At 43.1% G+C, this 23,695-nt stretch overlaps 1 protein-coding gene across 20 annotated transcripts in view; it reads right to left on the bottom strand.

The window, feature by feature from the left end:
* The window catches only part of MAGI2 (membrane associated guanylate kinase, WW and PDZ domain containing 2), a 953,479-nt gene that overhangs the window by 739,090 nt on the left and 190,694 nt on the right, over positions 1–23,695 (bottom strand). The window contains exon 1 of one of the 20 annotated variants that reach the window (XM_053251291.1): positions 23,399–23,410. The exons of the other annotated variants lie outside the window; for them this stretch is intronic. The gene's annotated coding sequence lies outside the window, so the exon portion shown is untranslated. Of the gene's footprint in view, positions 1–23,398; positions 23,411–23,695 lie in introns of those variants that run through there. 20 annotated transcript variants of the gene reach the window in all.

Genomic DNA, 23,695 nt, shown 5'->3' with positions numbered 1-23,695 from the left:
ACCCGGGCTAAGGGGCGGGCTACAGGAGCGGGTTAGCCGCTCCAGAACCACCGGGCTTGGCTACGAGCCCGGTGGTTCTGATGATTTTCCTAGCCTGATTTTTGTGATCGTAAGAATAGCCCCAATGTAAAAGATAGCCAAGGGATACAGGAAACTACATGACAATTAACTTTATGCTTGTTCTGGGCAAGTTGGTGGAAAGCATAATTAAAGATAGGACCGGGTCTCGTGATCAGTGAGATAGTGATTAGACCAGTGATTAGGGCGCTGAGTGGGAAGAGCGGGTTTAGCCCGCTCTCCCCGCTTACGAGCGGGTAGGGAGCCCTGGGCAGCTGGATCGGCTGCCCACACGATGGCTGGCCCCGAGTCTGAGCCGGCGGGAACTGCGGAGCTTGGGGGCCACGCGGCCCCCGGAAGCCCCAGTATGCCCTGCCCGAGCGCACAGGGCATACTGGGGAGACCCCCGAGCCGGGAGTCTGCTTTTAAGCCTCCCGGCCGGGGGTCTACTCACGAGCAGATAGCCCGGGTTTGCGGAGTGCTCGCTCCGCAAACCCGGACTAAGGGGTGGGCTACAGGAGCAGGTTAGCTGCTCCAGAACCATCGGGCTCGGCTGCGAGCCCAGTGGTTCTGACGATCACAAAAATCAGGCTAGGATTTTCCTAGCCCAATTTTTGTGATCGTAAGAATATCCCCATAAACTTGTTAAGCATTTAGAACATGCCTTACTGAAGGAGAATCAGCATGGCTTCTGCAAAGATAAGTATTGCCTTACCAACTTTTTAGAATTCATTGGGAGTGTCAATAGGCATGCTGATAGAGGAACATGTGGACCTCGCTTTATGTGGATTCACTATACGTGGTTTTATGTATCCACAATCTAGTGACTGACACCCAACCTCAGCATACAAGAGAAAAAATAAATAAATACATACATAATAAAATAAAAACCCGGCAAATGAGGGGTTAACTTCACTTATCAGTACTTTGCAGTCAGCCAGAAATTATCTCAGAGGCCATTTTATGAAGAGCAGCCATTTTGTGGCTCTTCTGTTTTTAAAATGATTTTGTTCTGTGATTTTTCACAGAAAGTTGGCAACATTGACAGTTGTGGGGGGCATTGCTGGGCACATGGAGACAAGTGGAGCACGCCATGATGCTCACTTTTACTGTTCTTTGCTGTTTTTTCAGCTACCCCCGGTACGGTACTTTGGAAGCCTTTGCAGTGCAAGCACGTCTTCCTTTGCAGTGCAAGCATGCAGAGACTGGCTTAATCAGGATGTCAGCAGTGAGTATGAGGTTCAGGTCTAAAACACATACCATTTCTGCTTGTTTTACTTGGCAATTGTTAATTCACAGACATAGATATCAGCACTGTTAAAGGTATCTCTTATTATATAGATAGCTGGAATTGGTATAGTCTAACAACACATACAGATTACTAGGATAGTTTGATTAATGTGATTTAATGTAACCCCTGCTAACTTGGCAAAGAGGCACCTTTTAATGTGGTGATTCTCTTTATTTAGCAGGGGGAGAGTAACTGGCCCTATCCACCCCCCAGCACAGTATTTCCAGTGACTGTTGCTGGTGTCTATCTTATATTTCTTTTTAGATTGTGAGCCCTCTGGGGACAGGGATCCATCTTATTTATTTATGATTACTCTGTGTAAACCGCCCTGAGCCATTTCTGGAAGGGCAGTATAGAAATCAAATCAATCAATCAATAATAATAAATAAATAATAAATTTGAAGCTGCCACATAAACAGCTGCTAGTACAGAACAATCTATGGCATATGGAATGGGAAGTTAAGCAGTTAGAATTCAAAGCCAGCCTTAGGATGGAGGGAAGATTTCCAGGCATATTAGGAACTTAGCTATACTCACATAACACACTCTGTATTTAGTTTTGTATTTATGGTTAACACACGTATTTATGTTTAACACACATTTTGCTTCAGAGAGAAAGAAAGCCAGTCAGACAGCTTAAATCAAATCATAACTTTGACTTCCTTTAGTTAGCCCATGGTATCTTTTCAATCTGTTATGTACTTCCACTGTAAAATCCATCTTTCGTACGGTGTATTGTATTGTGTTGTATTGTATTAGAATGAAGCAGTGAAGTTTTGAAATGTTAAATAAAATGAAGTTTACATGATAAACAATGAATCACACTTGGTAAATAACATTCAGTTCCAGCAATGTTTACCAAAGCTTTTGGCAGATATGCTAACAGTTATTCTTACACTCCTATAAAGGGGAGAAGGAGAGAGAGTAGCCCTATTCAGACATTATGTTCAACAGTCATACAAGCATTCAGTGAACATAGGTACATCCTGTCTGTGTCAGGATCTTAGCCATGAAATGTACATAGGAACATAGGAAGCTGCCATATACTGAGTCAGACCATTGGTCCATCTAGCCCAGTATTGTCTACACAGACTGGCAGTGGCTTCTCCAAAGTTGCAGGCAGGAATCTCTCTCAGCCCTATCTTGGAGAACTCTGGGAGGGAACTTGAAACTTGGATACTCTTCTATCCAGGGGAATATCTCACAGTGCTCACATGTAGCCTCCCATTCATATGCAACCAGGGTGGACCCTGCTTAGCTAAGTGGACAAGTCATTCTTGCTAAGGGGGAAAGACCAGCTCTCCTCATGTACTGTAATGCATTAGCCATTCCCTGTGTAGAAGGCATGGGACAGCCATCTTGCATGAGAGTACTTGTATAAAGCATTCTCTCTCTCCCTTTCATCTCTGCTGAGCTCCTCATTTTTGGTTAGTGATATAATTAGCTGCATCGCCTTATCAGCATTCTGTGTGAACACTAATGAACCTTGCTCTTTATACTGTCTTTCTGTCCACCTGGGTTGGCCATTCTTTGCTCATGCGTGTCTGTTTGCCAGCGAGTGGAGTTTATTTGTAATAAACTACAAATGGCAGCCCCTTTAGAGTGCTAATTGGATCTCACTGATAGATTAGTGTGCCTCAGATCCCCAGCAAAGCCACATCCCCTGTTGTGACAGAATCCCTGGTAGTGTGTGTCTCAAGGGATGTAAGCCTTTTACTCCTTTCTCTTTTTATGATTAAAATGACATCTATTCACCTTCCACCTGTGTGCCTGTCTCTCCATCTCAGACCCCAAAAAGGAAACATGCCCCTGGCACAACAAACATAATAAGGTCATTCACATGACTGGCCAAAGCTGGGTAGGAGTGGGAAAACCAGGGTAGAGAGGCTCGTGTGGAGCCACAGGACCTGCTCCTACCAGCTGCTCCAGAGCAGGGCTACCCCATAGTTTTACCTTGATTCTTACCAAGGTTAGTGGCTGTCTTACCTTACAGCCCCGATCATGTGCATGATCAGGGCTGTTTACAGCAGCTCCTAGCAGCCTGGCTTGCTCTCCACGATTGAGTGCTGCTTCTAGAGCAGGCCTGCTCAACGTTGGCCCTCCTGCAGATGTTGGCCTACAACTCCCATAATCCCTGGCTATTGGCTACTATGGCTGGGGATTAAGGGAGTTGTAGTCCATAAACAGCTGGGGGGAGCTAAGTTGAGCAGGCCTGCTCTACAGCAACCAGGAAGCCTCTCCTCTGCCCATGTAAAACATTGTGTAATACTGGAGGACTTCCTGTTTCAGATCCCTGCTGTGGCCATCACCACATGCCAATTGTGTGGGTGTGCAGTGCAGGTGAGCCCTCGAAACAGGCAGGTTGTGTTCTGCCTCCCCCACCAGCCCCGATAATATTAGTCATATGAATGACCTTAATGTCTGAATGGGGTTACTGACAGACTGTGAGAGCTTTGGATAAGCATTTGCCCGTCTCCTTTAACATAAGAAGAATTATAAGCTATTGTAATAAAGCAGAAACAAAGCTAATATTTTCTTTTACCCTATCTGAATTTCTTACAGGTGTTCTATTGACATAACTACCTTCTCAATCTCTGAGAAAATAGATCTCACTATTCAGGTCAGCCTTCTGTCTGCAGGTATTACTGTTCAGCTAATGCTTTTTGGATACTATTAAAGAAAATAAACATGGCTTTATGAATCACTAATCTTTTTTCATCATCACAAAAAGGCAGAGAGTGACAGCCCTCCAATTTAATAAAAAACCTCTTTAATGTGTAAATGTTTTGGCTGCAATGTTTAGCTTTGCTAAAAATGGGATATAGCAAAAATAATTCAACACTTAGTAAAGCACTTTTCAGATTTAGTACATGAAACACACTAAATAATCCACAACAGGTTGTGAAATGAACAATCTCCTATTTAAAGATTAATGCATGTTTCAACAGCATAGATGGTTTATTTTACTGCTGGTATTCAAATACAAGTACCTGAACTGTTTGTAGTAAAGTAAGGCTAAGGTGATAACATGCTACCCATGTGTACTATTTACCTGTAATTTGAAATGCTCAATAGGGAAGTAGTGCAGGAATAGAAAATGTCTCTAATTGCAATTTAGCCTTGCAAGAACTGGAGAGCTAGATTCCATCCCTTTAGTAATAAAACAGTTTGCACATCATTCTGGTAAATGAAGGTACTTATCTCCAGAGCTGTTTAGACTATTTACCCCCAGTTTTGATCTCTCCTCCATCGTAATGATATATTTTCATGTCAGAATAAAGCCTGGATAGTAATTTAAAGGGCAAGTAATGAAAGTGAAAAACTATAATGGTGTGATTCCACAATGTTCAAACACCACAAGCAGGGAGGAATGATATGTCAGAGACAGTTATGTATTTCCTTTACATGCAAGCATTTCATTTCCCCCCAACAGGTAAGATTTGCATTGGCTGTGCCGCCCAGCTGGTTCCTTCATGCACACATTCCAGGACTGGTATGGGATATCATAGAAAAGTGGCAGCCGCAGCCCATCATGCCTAGGGAACTAGTGTAGTGTTGCATTAAGAGCGTTGGGCTTGGACATGTGTCCATATCCCTGCTCAGCTATGAAGTTCACTGGGTAGAACCAACCTAACCTACCTCACTTTACCATTGTAAAGCTAAAACTCAGAACTCCATGGGGGAGCATGGACAGCAAGAACATCCATAAGCAATTCCCGGTTACATTATGATTTTTAAATGGAAACCACACACACACACACAGAGCCATACAGCAACTGTGCACTCTCTCCTATGCTTGCTGAACTTTTAAACCAATAAATATACTCCTGTCAGGGTACAGTTCATGATTAATTCCCATTCGGACACTCTCCTTGAATAATGCTTTTCTGAAGAACTATAAATGGTCTTAATGTATTTGTGCTGTAGGGATTTTGAGCAAGGTGCTCACTAAGATCTGCACTAGTCCTATACATCTTGCACTACAAATGGAAATTATCTGTGACAGTATTTCAGAAGCAGAACCCTGTGGCTCAGCACTTGTATGTTGTCAAGAACTTTGCCTTTGGCTCTTTGAGATTACAAATCAATTGGCTGCTTTCAGCTTTATACCACTAATGTCAGTTTTTAAGCTCTTGTTGAACTCCACAAGCTGAAGACTTCAGAGAGAGAGAGATCATGAAAAATTGCCTCCCACTTGACACCAAAGACAAACAGAAAGTTAAGTGGTGTCTTTAGAGCTGCAAAGCTCAAAAGGGAAAAAGACACTTTCTCTTGATGCTAGTAGCTTTGCTTTCATGAATTATTTGGAAATCACTAATTCTATTTGTATTTGTGCCTGCAGCAATTCAGAAAATTAAGAGAAGGAGGAGCCAGATACAGTGTGCCTTACTATTCTCTTCTTTTTCTTCTTCTTCTACTACTACTACTACTACGAATATTTATATACCGCTTTTCAACCAAAGTTCTCAAAGCAGTTTACATAGATATAATACATAAGATGACATCCTGTCCCCAAAGGGCTCACAATCTAAAAAACATAAAGGTAGACATGAGCAACAGCCACTGGCGGTATGCTGAGCTGGGGTTGGATAGGGCCAGTTGCTTCCCACCCCCCACCCCACTAAATAAAGAGAATCACTACTTTTAAAAAGGTGCCTCTTTGCTCAGTTAGCAGGGGTACTCAATTCTGACATTTCTTTCTTACACAAAAACCCTTATATTATCTTTGTGGACTTTCCAACCTTCCTTCACATACTAGAGTTTATTTGCAGCTTCAATGTAATTGGAATTAATTAATTTAGCAATAGTAAAATGCACTGGATATTTGTCTTAAAAAAAAAAAGTCAGCAGGTGGAGCTGGTGCATTACTTAACTCTTTGTCAGGGAAACCTCTGGTTAAATGAACAGCAATCTTTGTCCTAGAAGGACAAAGAAATGGGCAAGAGAACTCTTTGAGAAGCTACTCAGGTATGTTTGATCCACTTGTAAATAGCAGAGCTGAGTTCTGAGAATGAATGTATAGATCACATGGTTGCACACTGCCAGATCACTTTGGCTAGCAGGATTTATTCAACATCTTTTGTAATAAAAAGTAAAACAAAATCCATCCACATCTGAAAGTAGATGTTTCTGACAAGATTTCAGATTGCTCCTTAATGTGTTCTGATCTTATCGCCAATTCTTCAACTGATTCAAGAAAGTAACGTCATGTTAAAATTAGGGGTGTGAACCAATCAAAATATGTGATTTGATTTGAGGTACAATTGAATCACACCCACCAACCCCAAATTGATTAATCAAAAGCTGATGGTTTGGCCAGCTGCCTTGACGTATTAGTGCTGAATCACCTGAATTGATTCAGGTGATTTGAGTGCCATTTTGAGGCCCTTTTTGCTGAGAAAATGGGCCTCAAAATAGAGCTTTTTTTCCTGGTGAGAGCTGGTCTACCAACTGGGATGGGCAAGTAGCCCAACCCTCCACTCCAAACAGTGTATCAGCCCAGCTCAGAGGACAATTCTACCTAGGTAGACCTGTCCTCCAAGATGGGCTGACACACTATGTCTGGAGCAGAGGGTTGGTTTACCCGCTGATCAAAATTTGTAGATCAGCTCACCTGTTTTTCTAGGGAGAGCTGGTCTACCAATTGGGATCGGCAGGTAGACCAGCCCTCCACTCTATACTTGGTGCATCAGCCCAGCTAGTCAACCTGGGTAGACTTGTCCTCTCAAGCGGGGTGACACACTAAGTCTGGAGCAGAGGGTTGGGCTAGGAGTTGAAGGTTGGACCAGCTCTCCCCAGAAAGTGGGGAGTGTGCCATTTTGAGGCCCATTTTCCCAGCAAAACAGGCCCTTAAAATGGCGTTTGAATCATAAAATCAATTTGGGGGTGATTCTCCTCTACCCTGAATCAGACCCTCTATTTTGAGGGCACTTTGATTTGGGGTTGAATCTGTGAATCACTCCCAATTTGACCCAAATCTATTCGACAATGAATCGATTTGCATGCCCCTAGTTAATATGTCTAGCTATTGTGGCATTTTATACTTTACATTAACTCTCATCCAGATTTTGGGGTGGATTTCTACCCCCCAGCTGCGTAAAGGTGTGTAAACAAGCAAACCACTGCACTCCAAGCTATGCTCTTGTTGTTAAACTCTTATGTACACTCTGGTACACAACATATACACAAGTATGGTCCCTCGCCATTTATAATATTTATGTTATTAATAAAAATATGACACAGGGTATAAAGCCAACCCCAAATGAATGAGCTTTCTATGGTGGATTGGTTTCTATTCTATCCCCATGTTAAGCCAACTGGGGGGAAAACCACCCCAGAAATGAATGGAATCTCTATGGTGGGGTGGTTTCTGTCCCATACACATGCTGCCAATAAGTTTCCGGGCAAAATACAAGGTTTGAGTTATAACCTATAAAACCCTAAACAGCTTGGGCCCTGGGCATTTAAGAGAATGTCTTCTTTGCTATGAACCACACTGCCTATTGAGATCATCAGGAGAGGTTGGTCTACAGTGGTCTACCTGAGCCATTTTGGAAGGGCAGTATACAAATCAAATAAATAAATAATTAATACAGTTACCACCGGCTCATCTGGTGGCTACTCAGGGAATGGGCCTTCTCCATTGCTGACTTGAGGCTTTGAAACATGCTCCCTGCTGAAATAAGAGCCTCTCCATCTCTTATAACTTTTAAAAAGACAGTCAAGACACATTTGTTCACCCAAACTTTTAATTAGATACTGTTTTAATTGTTTGGTGATTCTTAATAGTTTTAACATTTTAAATTTTAAATTTTAATGTTTTGACCTTTTTATTTGTTGTTTTTATTGTTTTGTTATAAACCGCCCCGAGACTTGAGTTTTGGGTGGTATACAAATATGTTAGATAAATAAATAAATGTTAAGCCATTTGGGCTGGGGAGGGACACGCTGTTACTCTTTGGAAACTTCAGTTTTGTTTCCCTTGATGATGATAGTGTCTCAAAACCAGTCTGATAGACTGTATAGTTCTGGATTCTCAAGTTAGTGCAGATGAAACCATTCCCTCCCACAATGTCAGACCTAGTGTTTGGAACAAGTAAAGCATTTGGAAGCATCTGACTGCACAGAAGTAGGGATTTTAGCCACTAGAGCAAAGCCAAAAGGATCACTACAGCAGCAGCAACCACAACATGTCAGCTTCAGCAAGCCTGGCATCAGTGGATCAACCTTCCACAGTGCATACCTGGTCTTTTCTCATGTCTCCTAGTGGGATACAACCCAGACAGGGGGAGGGTGAGCTTGGTTCCAGGTGGAGAGAGCAAGAAGGTGTACAGGTGAAATGTGTGACTCTGTACAGTCTGCTTAACCTCACTCACCTGCCAGTGAAGATACTGAGATAATGGGTTACATGAGAAGCAGAAATGGCAAAAGGTGGTCTACAACCAGTCTATCACCACTAGGAGACAGCGGTGAGGTGGAGTCTGGGTCCTCTGGTAAGAGGCCAGACAGTGAGTGAAGCAACTCACTCCTCTGCAATCTGGGGGGAGAGAGGGACCATCATGAACCCTGAGGGAGGAATCCAAATACTGCCTGAAGTTCTGGAGAGCCACTGCCAGAGTAGACAATGTTGCTCTAGATGAAACAATGGTCTGACTCAGTAGGCAGCAACTTCCAATGTTCCAATGGAAGTATCTTGACATAAGCACTGTGACTATAGAACTGATAGTGTATCTTAGCTTGCTAGTCCTAGCTGGTGTGTTTCATGCCAGTCATGAAGCACAGTGGGGACTGTGGGCAGTACATTTGGTTCCTTCCTATTTCTGTGCCATGATGCAGCTGGGATGATTTGAGGGCATTACAAGTAATTTAAGGTTCAATGACAAAGACACATGACAGGAGAGAAGCTGGCAACCATTAGTTTAATCTGGACCTTGTTTGGGCAAGAGCTGTAGTTCCATTCTTGGGTCTGACCAGCAGTTGATGAGCAGCTGTTAGGTTTCTGAGGTGCAGGTCCCTCTGGCAACACATGCCAAGCAAGTCAAAGAAGTACGGTTTGAAAATGTGGTTGTGCTGTGATGCAAAAATATCCTACCCACTGACAGGAGATGCTGACCTTGGGAAGCAAGCTGGAAGACTGCTGTACATGACGCACAGCCATGGAAAAATTCTTGGAGGGGTGGGGTGGGGGGCTTCAGGTGAATTGGCCCTCTGCATGCACTCCAAAACCTAGTTGAAGCATGTGTAGAGGGGTGATTCAGATAAGCATACCTCTCATGGAATTAAAGGATGTGCCAAGAACCTTGGCATCGGGGCAGGTGCCATCTCGCCACAAACTGATGTTCTTGCATGTGCAAGGCAATATTCATTGGAACCTGCCCTTAGATAATTGTGGTGAGGGATGTTCTTCCAGTGTATAGCTGGCAGAAGCTCTCCTGAGCAAGGGATTGACCTATTTACGCACTATGAGACACAACGAGCCAGACATACCTCCAGATATGCAACCACATTCACAAAGGGAAGCACTGCCATCTGTATGTGACTTGGATGGACAGAAGACATTGGTATTGTGTGCATCCAGGAAGTTTGTGCCCAGGACAGTGGACAAAAAACCAAGCAAATGATGTGTTGATTGTGAGTGACTGGCCTGTAGAATGTATTCGCCTCTGCACAGTCTTGCTGCGAGAGTGGATTGTTTAACTAAGGAACCTGCCTAACTTCATTTTGGTGGTTAGGTCAAACACTCCAATATTGTGGCTTCCACGATCATTAGCCCCGTGATATTAGAGGAACTCCTGGGTTTCATTTCTGGAACTTTCCTAACAGTGTAATCTATGCAAAATGACTTTGCCCAATCAATGATGGGCCTACCTCATAGTTCTAAATAAAGAATTTTTCAAAAACTAGACTAGGATAGGCCCAAATCTCTCTTCTAGAAGCATTCTTCTTTAAAGACAGCATTCTCTATTAGCACAGATATTATTCCCTGCATATCTGAAACTTCATTTAGATTTATTTATTTATTTGATTTTTTCTATACTGCCCTTCCAAAAATGTCTCAGGGCGGTTTACACAGAGAAATGATACGACGAGGACGCCCCTATGATACTGACGAGGACGCCCCTATGCATATTGATCTTCAAACATATTCTGCTGTTTTTTTGGCCACAATGTTGCTCTGTGTTAACAAGCTGTCTTCCTGAGTCAACAAATAACAGTGGTGTAGTTGCTTCTGGCTTGAACCTTGTATATAATGTAGAAGCCAGTTTAAATAGTTTAAATAAATACAGATGACAGAGTCAGAGAGAAGTTCCACAAGAAGTAACTATGTTAAATATGGTCTGAACTTTTGTCCATTTTTGTTCTGTGCATTTTGTTATCTCTTTCATGAGATTCATTGTCCTAAGGGCACAAAGCTCTCTTGGCAGATGATGAATAGGGCTGCTGAATAACTGTCTGAGAATGTCAAGCCTCGACTGGACAACTTTGGGCTCAAAATTCCTTTCAAATTTGGCTCTAGTGACGTGAAATCTTAATACTTGTTCTTAAGCTTTGTGCTAGCAATATGATGTGCTTAAGTACTTGACTAATAGAAACTAACAGGGTGGAAGCCAAATAGTGAATAGGAGTCTGATCCCCTGACACTCAACAGTTTGTTTTTTTAGAAAGACGCTGCCTGATAATTTGTTCCTAATGGTATGCTGAGATTGAGTTCATTTTTGCTAAAGAGGAACAAACATCACCCATAAAATCTGGAAATGGGTTACATTTCCATTCCATCTCAATGGGTTGCTGACTCATTGAGATGGAGGCAGCATCCTCATGCCAGCACAGTGATGTCTTCAGACCAAGTGGTGCTCTTACCCCTGGACTTTGGGGTTAAGTCCAGGGCCTCCACACCCCCTGGGGGCCCCCAAATCCTCTTTAGTCTGTCCTGGGTGGTGTGATCATCATTGGCCCACACTGTGCTGGGCGGCTGGGTGTGACTGTGACCTGTGCTGGGTGCTTTAGAGACAGAGAGGGGAGTGGGGAAACAAATATGTGGTATGGGAATAAGTTAAGGTGCATGTTGAACTGTTTCCGCTAATGCATATTTGCATGAATATACCTGTTTTATATTCTTATGTTCTTGTGAGTTCAGTTTATGTTTGTGCCCTCAAGAACCCATGTGTTGAAAACACTCTGTTTGTCACAGTGTGTGTGTGTGTGTGTGTGTGTGTGTAGGCAGGTGATGCTTAACTTGCAGTGGGGGGGACTCCAGGGGGTGGGGGCTTCAAAGGCCTTTAGGTCCAAGCTCCAAAATTATCTAAGTGCACTTCTGATTAGACCCTGTAACGGCCCAGCAAAGGGAGGCAGGCCAGGTAGTGGGGGATGCCTCAGATCTCATCCCAGGGCTGCTCTCAGTGTCATTATTTCACTGTACAGACAACACTCTTTAAAGTTCCACTGTGATTTCGGGACATTGGTAAATTTACCAGAAACACACCTATTTTCCACATGGGAAAACTGAGCAGGTTGTTAGCTGGTTCTCAAGTGGCCCTTTCAGTGAGAAGGAAACATATCAAACATTCACTTAATGAAAGTATAATAGCCTCACATCCTATGCATATAATCTCAAAATGAAATGTTTTGACAAAATAGCTGGACTTGAAAAACCAGTTTAGCAAATGGTGTTTCTTCAACTTTTGATCGTGTTTGACAACTAAGTTCAGTATAGTCTTTTTGGAGGATCAGAATTAAATCTTCAATAGGAAAAGAACAGGTTAAATGTTATTAGATAGAAAATTAGGTTGCTGTATCTTGTGTTCTGTAAATAAACACTCTGCTTAATCTACATAACATCCTTCTTCAGACATGCTGCCAGACTGAACCTATAGTAAATGTTTTGCTTTGCTTGCACTGCTTTTGTCAATAAATGTGAGTCTGACATGACCTTTTCTTAAACTAGTCTGCAGTTAAATAAATTGACCTTTTAAAAAAAATGCTTAAAAATTCTTGTTATAAAAACAGCCATATTGAATCAATTTATTTTCTACAAAAACAATAAAGGTTTGAATGAAGTGTAACAAATGAAAACCTAGTTTATATCTTATTGAGAAGTGGCTTCTGAATTGAAAAAAATGAAGGTGGGAGAACTGCAGGAACTGAGATGGAATAGAAGGTATTTTTCAGCTTTCATGGAATTATTGCATTGTGCATTGCGTTTGTTGGAGTCCATTAAAACAGTTCTGGTTATGAAAAGAAATTACATCTGTGGATGACCTGGTGGATGAGCTACACTGGGAACTTGGCAAGGGGTGTGCATCCCGCTGGAACTTGTGGTGACTTTTGATACTATTGCTCATGGTATCCGTACTGGGCCCCTTGGCAGGACTTTGCAAGAACTGAACACTCCAGTCTTGGAACGGTTTTGTTCCTACCTCAGAGGGAGGACTGTTACCAGCTGAGCTTATTCTGCCCACTCCCAGAAGCCTCCCTGGTTGCAACTGTATCTCTAGGCTTAGAGACGGCACTTTTGCTATGCTGCCACAATGTGAGCTCCCAGTCTATGTTATACATGGGGACAAGTCACTTAGTTGACAGTGAAGTGGTCGCCCCTAGATTTGACCACAAGCCCCACAAATTGGAAAGGGGATTAGCTTTGCACTCTCTTTGAGGGGTGTTCAGCTAAGCAGACTCCCAGGACTAACTACTACTGCAAGTGTCTGACATCTAAGATCATTTCAGCCTTGGGATGTAATCTAAATTCCCTCTCACAAAGAGAGACAATCACTTTCCCCATGGGGAAAATGCAGGATGTGTTAGTAGAGAGCATGGAAGGGAGATTAACCCACCACAGCTGGAAACTATACTTCACAAATGTCTCTGTCTTCACAAATGCCTCTTCCCAGATATCCCTGGGAACCTTTCCAGCCATTCCTGCACAGCTTCCGAATGTTCCCAAGGGGTTCAGTTCCATAGAAGAGGCTCCCACGAAGCCAGAAATGGCAAGTAGTGTGCAGAACTGGGAGCATCAGCTTTGACTTGCAATGAGGGTGATGATACACTTTTTGGAACCAGAAAGTCTGACACTCCAGCCTATTTCTCAGCAAGACTGGAATTGCCAAGAGGATTCCCAGTCGCTTAACATTTATTATTATTATTGTATGTCATGCATACAATGCATTATCATGATAAATAAACACTCCCTAAATACAAAACACACTGAAATATTACAATGGTTTTAAAAAGGAAGAAAAATGGTGTGTGTGGGAAACCACTGTAAAATTCTCACACTCTACAAATGTAATGGCACGGACCATTTATGGGTGGAAAAGAAAGAAGACAGAATTTGCTTTTGGAAAGAAACTAAACCTTACAGGTCATAAGGGACGTTCAGTAGTTCTAGCCCTATATATATCTTCATTATGATAGCTGTCCTTATGCTCTGCCCCCTGTGAACTTCCATGTTTTGGTCAGATGTGTGTGTGTATAGTAGCATATGTACATAAGCAGGAATGCATGAGTACTTGAAAAATTGGGTATTTATATCACAGGATCTCCACCTATGTACATGCCATGGGCCACTCTACTCTACAGAACAACATTTCAGGCTACAAACACTCCACTCTGTCTTCCAATAAAATAACATTAGCACTGAGCTCTTCTATTGTACCTTTGTGATCCACTGATATCAAAGGGAATGTTAGTCATTTCTACTGCTCTGATAGAACAATGATATAACATCTCTAATATTTTTAAATGGAAATATTTAAAAACTTAAATCCAGAAACTTCTTATCATTGTGAACAACATATCACAAAAACAAAAACACTTTAAAAAAAAAAAGACTTAAATTTTCCACTATAGATCTACATTTGTTTTTTCTTGCTATGAAAAAAAAAAAATCTATCAAGCAAGTGAGGGAAGAATGAAGGTCATTTTAACAAACTCTATTGTGATCATTTTGTTTCATGGGAGAATTGATTTTATGTGAAAACATTTATGCTTCACTGAATTTTCTTTTTCCTTCTTTTTTTATTTTTGGACATAATGGAACTTTTTTTACATTAATAGCTTGCCATTCTTTCCTAGTCTTTGAAATAGAGTGGCACATTCTTTATGGCCGAGACCTACTCTAACCTGAAGTACATGCTTTTCTGAAAAAACCCTGTACCAAAATAGAAATCTCTTTTAAAAGGGTGCTTGGTATTAATGGCTTTATGCCCCTGCCTTCTTTTATAACATCAAGAATAATACCCTACCAATCTCATGAACAAGCCATGTCCATGGCATTTCAGCTATGGAATCTGCCTCTATTTGTGCTTATTCACACAATAAACGTAAGAGGAGTGCAGTACATGAAACTGGTGGTTTCCTTTTTACTATTATCCTAAGAACATCAGTCCTGAATTGCTCATAACTTACAAAAACATAAACACAGTCCAGCATTCTGTTCAGAACAGTGGCCAACCAGATGCTTTGGGAAGCCCTACAGTTACAGGGTGCTGCCATTTTTTCTCCCCTGTAATGCACCAGGACAAAGACACAATTGCATGATGTTGCTTCCTTTCCTGATACATTATGGGCAAGACCAAGCAAGGAAAGGAGGGGATTTCAAATGCTGTTGCTGCGGGTGGCTGATGTCTTCATAGAAACAGATCTTTGCTCGATGTTCCCTCCCCTCCCCACCCCAATGCATTGAACCAATACTAATTATTGGCTTGATGAGATGTTAGTCCATTCCCTGCTGCTTTGGTGGCACGATGCAAGAATGGTCAGGATCGAGAAGAGCACAGTAATCTTGGCCATGCACAGTCCTAGGAAATAAAAAACTATTCCAGTTCTTTTCAAACGAAAGCTTCATTGTTGCCACAGCTGCACTTGTTTTCTGCCCATATGCAGAAGAGAAGTCTGCAAGGAGGATTACCAAAGTTGGCTGAAGCAGCCCAATTTGGCTTGACTGGACCCAAAGCGACCAGTAGTTCAAATCTTGTTGAGTTTGTCCAAAGTAAAGTCGGCTGATATTTTGCACAACCCTAATGATTGTATCTGTTCTAGTCTTTGCTGGAGAAAAAACAAACTCTCTTTTCCCTTAAGTGAATCTGATTACTTGCAGAGCAACCTTCCTCTCATTAAGAATAGATATGTGAAAGGAACCAGTTTGGTGCTCCTTTTCTGGAGCGCCAAACCAGTTTGAAATGCCAGACTTTGAGCTGGTTCGGATATGGGTGGTGGTGGTGGTGGTTGTTTTAAGGTGCAGGGAGGGTGTCCTTACCTCTGCCACCGTGTTTTCCCCACCAGCACTGCTGCCAAAACCGCTGACCCAGGGTGGCTGAGTACCTTCTTGCCACCCCTGTCAGTGTAATTCCAGAAGTAGCTCCGTGTGTGTGTGTGTGTGTGTGAGAGAGAGAGAGAGAGAGAGAGAGAGAGTGTGTGCATGTGTGTGTGTGTGACATGTGCATGCGTGCCGGCCACTTCTGCTATTACACAGACCGGGGTGGCAAGAAGGTACTCAGCCGCCCTCCATCAGCAGTTTTGGTAGCAGCAGTGCCGGCGGGGAAAATGCAGCGGCAGATGTAAGGTCACCCTCCCTGCACCTTAAAACAACCACCCACTGCCTCCCGGGTGCACAGAGCTGGTTCCATGCACATCCCTAATTAAGAAGGATCTGAGTATCTCATAATTCTAGTTGCTTTTTCTGATATCTTGGTACTTCATTAGCATCAGGTTTCACATTTATGTAAAAGGATTTCCCCCTCCATTATTACCTGCACTTTTTGCTCAAATACCTTTAACTTTATGTTTTCCAAAAGGCACCATTTGGGACACACTAATGAGAGACTGAAATGCTGCTACAAAGATGGCGTAAAAAATGAATCAGTGAGCAAGTACTGAATTGTGGAGCAATACTGAATTTCTTTTCATCATATTCGTATTCATTTCTTCCCTCCTAGCACCTGAATGTTTGGACACACTGAGATCTATAAATACTAGCAGTTTTCTCATTATTTCAAAAAACTGGAGAAAACGGTATACTGGAGAAAATGAGCCAGTGTGGTGTTGTGGCTAGAGTGCTGGACTAGGACCGGGGAGACCTGAGTTCAAATCCCCATTCAGCCATGATACTAGCTGGGTGATTCTGGGCCAGTCACTTCTTTCTCAGCCTAACCTACTTCACAGGGTTGTTGTGAAAGAGAAACTTAAGCATGTAGTACACCGCTCTGGGCTCCTTGGAGGAAGAATGGGATATAAATGTAATAATAATAATAATAATAATAATCACCATAATGTCCATCACATCAGGGCAGGATAAAGCTGGAGTCCACCACCTGCAGGTGGGCCAAAGTTGGGCAGCCATGCTCCAGGTCAAGGGTGGATTCTGAGGCTCAGCAACTAAAAAAAACACTGCATTTTTTAAAAAGAAGGCATGACTCTACTTTCCCTGCTGAGAGACACTGATTTCTGGTGCTGAGCTGGTAACTGCTGGTAATAATCAGCATCCATGCATATGTAAAAGAAGACAGATTAAACCTTTCACAGAACCATCATTGTGCCCTGAAGCAACAGGATTTTACAAATCAAATGTTCCCTGTCTTTGAGAATATCGATGGTTGAGAATCTACTGATGCAGTTTTATTCATTTAAGTCCCGTCCCCCCCAAATGCTGCAGTTGCAGAATATCTGGGTGTGTGTGTAGAATATTCTTTGTGTGTGTGTAGAATATTCTGTGTGTGTGTGTGTGTGTGTGTGTGTGTGTGTGTGTGTGTGTGGAATATTCTTTTCCAAGTCTATTGCCAACTAGAGCTTCTAATCTCCTACAGGACCAGATGCTTTTACTTTAGGTGTATTATGTGGAAGGCAGCCAGTCCTTGAGAATTCTAAACCTCTGCAATTCTTAGCAAGAAACTTAAAAGCTTGCTTTCCAAACTAACACACAATCCAGAAATGATGAATGAAATAATGATCACATTATAAATGTGATGGTAATCAATATGACCTGCACCTGATTAAGCATTCACATTTTCTATCACCAGATGTGATTTTACCATCATGTTTCCCTTCACATTTGAAAGTCATAGGGCTGGTTTGGATGATATCTACCGCCCCAACCCAAAACAACAACAATATCAGCCCACATGATTAAAATGGGAATTTGGCTTGAGCAAACAAATCCTTACATCTTTCTGCAATGTCCTGATGTCCTCCCAGAATGTTCTTTAACTAGGTGCTGGAACAGTTCATCTGAATGCCCCTCTACACATGCTACAAATACAGATTTAAATTAGTATTTGACTATGTGTAGAATGGAAGTTCAAATGAACATGCAAGGAAAGTGTCTGAATAAAATTAGGATATATGTGAGAATGTGTGAACTAGTTTGGGGGCGAGAATACCATCTGAACTGGCCCATAGTGCATGCCATCCCAGGAGTTTCTAGTTTTCATATATACGGGTTAGTATGAAAGTACAAAATATGCAGGATGTTACATCCCAATGTCCTCTAAACTCTTGTTCTAAAGCCCTGGTTAGCAAATAATTTCCCCAGAGGACAATTCAAAGCTAGTGCCTCAAATCCTCCTAAAGTGGATTCACTTTAAGTTCTGTTCAGGGCCACCAATAGGGATTGTCATTGTCAAGCAGCTATTAAGGGCTTTGAGTCCTCACTAGGGTCCACTGGTGATCTCTACTCTCAAAGCTTTTGGGTGGTGGCAAAAGAGTTGCCAAGGCTCTATCATTGACACCTCTTTCCCATTCCATCCACCAAATTAAGCCCCAACGTGAGCCTTAGGAATTACCACAAGGCAGGAGTGAGACCATGAAGGGTAATTTTCCAAGGATTTGTAATTTTCCAAGGGCTTTTCCAAGGACTTTTCCAACGGATTGTGAGGAGCTCCAAAAGGATCTCTCCAAACTGACAGAGTGGGCGACAAAGTGGCAAGTACAGTTCGATGTTGGCAAGTGTAAAGTGATGCACATTGGGACAACCCCCCCCCCTTCAAGTATACACTGATGGGATCTGAGCTGTCGGTGACTGACCAGGACAGGGATCTTGGGGTCATGGTGGACAGCTTGTTGAAAGTGTTGATTCAATGTGCGGCAGCTGTGAAATAGGCCAATTCCACGCTAGGGATCATTAGAAAGAGGGTTGAAAATAAAGCTGCTAATATTATAATGCTCTTATACAAAACTATAGTGCGACCACACTTAGAGTACTGCATACAATTCTGGTCACCACATCTTAAAAAGGACATTGTAGAACTGGAAAAGGTACAGAAGAGGGCAACCAAGATGATCAGGGGCCTAGAGCATCTTTCTTATGAGGCAAGACTACAACACCTGGGGCTTTTTAGTTTAGAAAAAAAGACGACTGCAGGGAGACATGTTAGAGGTCTATAAAATCATGCATGGTGTGGAGAAAGTGGATAGAAAGAAATTCTTCTCCCTCTCACATAACACTAGAACCAGGGGTCATCCCATGAAATTGATTGTCAGGAAATCTAGGACCAACAAACAGAAGTACTTTTTCACACAACACATAATCAACTTGTGGAATTCTCTGCCACAAGATGTGGTGAAAGTCAACAACGTGGATGGCTTTAAGAGGGGTTTGGATAACTTCATGGAGGAGAGGTCTATCATCGGCTATTAGTTGGAGGCCTAAAGGTCACCTCCAGCCCCAAAGACAGGATGCCTCTGAGTACCAGTTGCAGGGGAGTAACAGCAGGAGAGAGGGCATGTAGGCTTCCAGCGGCTTCTGGTGGGCCACTGTGTGAAACAGGATGCTGGACTAGATGGGCCTTGGGTCTGAACCAGCAGGGCTGTTCTTATGTTCTTATGACCCCAGACTTACTCCTGGGTTGCCCCATAGATCTGCAGCCTGAATGTCTTCCCCCCAATATTTGGCATGCTACATTACTTTCTAGCCCTTTGAGCCACTGGATAAGCCTAAGGGACAGAAACAGCTCAGTGCATTTAATTTAAACTTGGATCACATTAAAGTTTGTGACTGTAGTTTTATGATAAGACAAAATTAGTTATCAATAGAGTTGCCTATATACATTCACTTACAGTCCATAATGTATTTGCCTCACTTGCTTGTGAGATATTTATAAACCTGTACAAATGCAAATTTATCTAGAAGTCAGAAGAGATTCAGATGCAAAGTGGAAGACATTGTTGCACATAGCTTGAAAATTTGGTAGACTGCAAACTGAGGGGAAAGGACGTTGTACCAGTGCACATGGACTGGGGAGCTGAGACACTACAGTAAAGGAACACAGTGAATGACCCAAGTGCCTTATGAGTAGGGTTGCCATATTCTGGCTTTCAAAATCTGGGTGCCTATTTTGCATATTATGTAAATTGGCTTGAAAATAATTTTTGAGCAGAATAGTGACTGCATGTTTTGCTCCATAACTCCACTTCTACAAGGGCTACAGCTCAGCTATTTTTTTTTTTTAAATGAAAGCTGAAATCTGGGTGGGCTAAGCAACCTGAGTGAGATGCTTAAAATCTTGGTGCAACCAGAAATTTCGGGGGGGGGGGCATGGCAACACTACTTAGGAGTCGTAGGCAGGGATTATGTTATTCCTATTCATCCAGGAGTAAATCAGGGCTAATAATAAGAGCAATACTAAGGAAAGTAGGAGAGAAAGGAAATCTAGCATGAACACCATGAATCTAAATACTGTATAACAATTACAAAAAGCAGGAGCACAACTATCCCCTCAATTAAAAAAGAACACCATCAGCACTGATCAAAACATAAAAACACACAGAGAAAACATCTCCTAATTCATAATTAATTTATCTAGTGGACCACAAGGGTTCTATCCTAACATCCTAGTTTATTACCACACTCAATCACATTAGTACTGTTTGAGCTGAGGAAGCAGGGACACACACCACAAAACAAATACACAAAAAGAAAAGAGAAAACCTCAAATTATGTTTTGTCTACATTGTAACTAGCTCTAGGCCAAGCCCTTTGTTATTTTTTTGTTATGCTCAAATGAGCAATGGACAGGCTATCAGTGCACTTTGACAGCATCTCCCCCAGGCTGGTCTACTAATTAAAAATAAATCCTACACCACCATGACATCGTTTACACAGTATTAGTCACTACAAATGTTTTGAAGGCTGCCTCATCTGTCCTTCATGTTCATATGAAATTTCATTGGTGCCTTGTATCAGTGATCAGCTCCTTCCCTTTGGAAATGGGGTAGTTAGACATTTAGGTTGCAGTCCTGGAACCTCTGCTTTAAACCCTGCTAATTTCATGCCACTATAGCAGCCTTGCCTTCCATCTTCCATGCTATTCTACCAGGCAGACTGATCTTTAGGCAATGTAGGGAGGTTAGAGCAAGCTCCCTTGTTACTAAACTGCCTACCCATCTTCCCATGTCTTTAAATGGTTTGAGTGCTTAAGGATTACCATGGGATTCTCCCTTTTCACAGACATTGAATCGCTATTTGTTTTCTGTGTTTTGAGCCTCCTATGGGCTTTTGGAAATTGTGTCTCTAAACACTTGGAAGCATACAGATACATGCACTTCTAATGAAGTAAGAACTCACCATCCAAAGCCAATCTAATCTATCCCACAGGACAACATTCTGGATAAAATGCTTTTGCAAAGCAAAAACACAAACAAGCAACTAAAACAGAAGAGTTCCAGCAGCAGCAAGAAGCTCCTGTACTCTCAGATCATTAAAACAAAAAGCAATCCATGACATTTGTAGTCAAGGTCTTCATGAGGGCAAGATTTGTAATGTTTTTGTTAAATCACCATAAATGTCACATATTAATTCATACAAAAATATACATGGTAACAGGAATACATCACAAGGCTTGTGATGAAACAGGTAGCTTATAATAACATGCCATATTCAGCATGCCGGAACAAACTTGAAAATGGATTCTCAAGAGACTATGTCAAGCTTTCCTGGTCAGGATCACAATAAATGAACTGTAATGGTCTCTGTAGCATTGTGAGAAGTGCTATCAAATTATAACAAATTATAATATGATGACACTTAATATTTTTAGGTCTCCTTGGCAAATACATTTGCTTGAATCATAAGGTGCTCTTGTGGGAGTGAAGGCACTTGCATTCGCACAAAGGGTGCGGGTGGTGCAATTCTTGCTAATCCTCTCTTCATGCTGATCCAGCCCTTCATTCCCTATGTCATCCTGTTCCATGTTTGGAACTCTCAGGAGTGGGTTTTTAGAGCGGGAGAGAGGCTGTAGAAGAATAGAAATGGCAGGGCTGCCCCATATCGCAAGCAAAATCCATGCTATTTGTGAGATAGATAGATAGATAGATAGATAAGCCTATGAATGACAGAATATTTGAGATAAGTGCAAACCAAGCCGTTATTTGCTTGCAGACCATTACACTGACACAAAGATCAAAGAGATAGAGAGAGAATAGAAAACAACTATAATCCCTGTCTTGTGCTTACAGTGTGGTGCATCAATGGGCCTCTGAGGATCTATTAGAACCCTACTTCCTAATAGCATAACAGCCTGGAAGCAAGCAGGGTGGTGAACTATGTTTGGCTCATCACTATCACAGAAGTCTCCGTATCGATTTGCTACCATTCTTTGCCTTGGGTCAGGTTTAATTCCGATTGCTCTATCCAATAACCTCAGCCTTTACAGAATAAACAATATTCCTTGTGAGTATAACTTTGAAGAGTGGATAAGGGTTTGTATGTGCTTTCACACCGCTTCAATTTTCGGATAAAACAAAAATGTAGTCAGAAAGCCAAAGCAGCACCATCATGTTCCTCTGCTGTTTTCTGTGGAAGCTCTTTGCTGCCCTCTACAGGCATGTTTTAAAAGTGCTGAATATTAAAATACTGTCCAAAACAAATTAGCATTTACATTTCTCAGCTTAGCACCCATTATTAAATAGAAACACCATCCCCTCCAAAGCCAAATTCAGTCTAAACATCTGTAATAATCCATCAAAGTGATCCTTCAGTATTTACTCAATATATATATTTTTTAAAATGAGTATGATAGTTCTCTTTCTGAAATTATGCTTTCAATTCATCTACCTCAGTCTACACCTAAGTATGTGCTGTTGAAACTAAGCTCCCTGAGGTCAGTTGCTGAACCGTAAGGCTGGGGCCTGAACTGCAGCAGGCACTGCTGTGTTGATCAGGCTGGAGTACAAAGCCTAACTCTTGGTATGTATACCAGTTAAGAAGCTTCATATGGTCTTCCAGTCACATTGGCTGATGTTGCACATTTCTATCTACTAGCTGACCCGTGCGGCCACCGCCGCCTCACCTCCGCGGCCGGGCCCGGCCAGTCCCGCCGCCTCGCCTCCGCGGCCTGGCCAGTCCCGCCGCCTCGCTTCCGCAGCCAGGCCCGGCCAGGCCAGGCTACCTCTCTCTCTCCTCCCGCCCCCCGTCTCCGGCGGGGCAGAGTGCGGCCGCCGCCGCCAGCGGGCCTGGCCGGCCCCAGCGTGCCGCCGCTGATGCCGCGGCCGGCCCCAGAGTGCCGCCATCAGGCCCGCCGCCTTGCCTCCGCAGCTGGGCCCAGCCCGGCCAGTCCCGCCACCTCGCCTCCGCGGCCAGGCCCGGCCCCGCAGCCTTGTTGGGCCCCGCTGCCTTGCCCCGCCTCGCTGGGCCCACCGCTCGCTGGGCCCCACCACCATGGCCTGGCCCGCCGCAATCGCGCTGGGCCCGCCGCCTCGCCCCGCCTCGCCTCACGGCCGGGGCCGCCGCCACCTTGCTGGGCCCACCGCCTCGCTGGGCTCCGCCACCGCGGCCCTGGGCCCGCCGCCTTGCCTCCGCAGCCGCCCAGCAAGCGAATTCTCCTGGGTGTGCTGCCAGCCAATCAGGCGCCCCCTGCAGCCCAGCCAATCAGCTGGGCTGCCGGGACGCATTTCTCCTGGGCACACCCAGGAGAATTATATATATAGATTCCCTTATGGGCCAGAGGAGGGCTCAAAGGCTGGGACACAGATATTCAGGAAGTTCACTAGACTGAGTACCAGCCTGTTAAGTCTGGCTGAAGCCCCAAATTCCCTGACAAATAGGCTAAGGGCTTAAAATACCTTGTAGCCAAGTTGAATGTGTCATTTCCAAAGCCTCGGGGCAGCAATGGAGAAGTCCCATCCCTGAGTAGCCACCAGACGAACTGTGGCAACTGCAGATGAACCTCTCCAGATGATCTCAATGGGTGGTGTGGTTCATAGCGAAGAAGGCGTTCTCTTAAATACCCAGGGCCCAAGCTGTTTAGGGCTTTATGGGTTATAACCAAAACCTTGTATTTTGCCCAGAAATGTATTGGCAATCAGTGTAGATCTTTTAAGATAGGAGTGATATGGTCTCTCCAAGATGACCCAGAGACC

This window comes from Hemicordylus capensis, chromosome 5 (assembly GCF_027244095.1).
Source record: "Hemicordylus capensis ecotype Gifberg chromosome 5, rHemCap1.1.pri, whole genome shotgun sequence".
Taxonomy (NCBI): Eukaryota; Metazoa; Chordata; class Lepidosauria; order Squamata; family Cordylidae; genus Hemicordylus; species Hemicordylus capensis.
Note: the sequence above shows the minus strand (reverse complement) of the source record. Positions and strands in the feature narration are given on the sequence as shown.